The sequence below is a fragment of the Dipodomys spectabilis genome, unplaced genomic scaffold (genome assembly GCF_019054845.1).
Source record: "Dipodomys spectabilis isolate Male_0828 unplaced genomic scaffold, ASM1905484v1 ptg000583l, whole genome shotgun sequence".
NCBI classification, from domain to species: domain Eukaryota; kingdom Metazoa; phylum Chordata; class Mammalia; order Rodentia; family Heteromyidae; genus Dipodomys; species Dipodomys spectabilis.
In genome coordinates, this window is record NW_024871260.1 from 534,104 (window position 1) to 534,778 (window position 675).

Here is a 675-nt window from a genome sequence, read left to right on the forward strand (position 1 = left end):
AAAGAGAGACAGGAATTGTGTGAGCAGGCTAAGAAAAGTCAAAGAGAACTACAGGAAGTTAATCAAAGAGTAACACAGGAATTGTGAAAGTGGTATGAGAATAAACAAAGATCAATAGAGGCATTCATGGAATCTATAAACAGCTGAAAGGATTCAGAAAGACCACAAAGGGAATGCTGAATGGAGCACGACAGGAGGAAAGGAAGTCCAAGTAAACCATAACCAATCAACTAAGTGATTTGAGAACACCAAATTAAAGAAGTAAAGAAGTTCATACAAGATCTAAAACAAAGCTCCAACAAAGAATTTGAAGCCATCAAAGCCGACCAATTAGAAGGAAAAGAAATAAAAAACCAAGTAGAAGGACTTAACAGTAGGTTAGACCATGCAGAAGATCGAATCTCAGGGATTGAAGACAGCCTAGGTATTATAGAGAAAGAACATACAACTCTCCAAGACAAATCCAAGAAACATGATAGATCTATTCAACATTTGGAAAACACAATCAGAAGGCCTATTCTGAGGACAATTGGTGTAGAGGAACACCTAGACATAGAAGTTAACTGTCTAGGAAATTTGTTTAATAGAATCCTAGCAGAGAACTTCCCAAACATACAAAAAGATAGGCCTATTCAGATACAAGATGCTTGTAGAACCCCAAATAGACCAGACCAG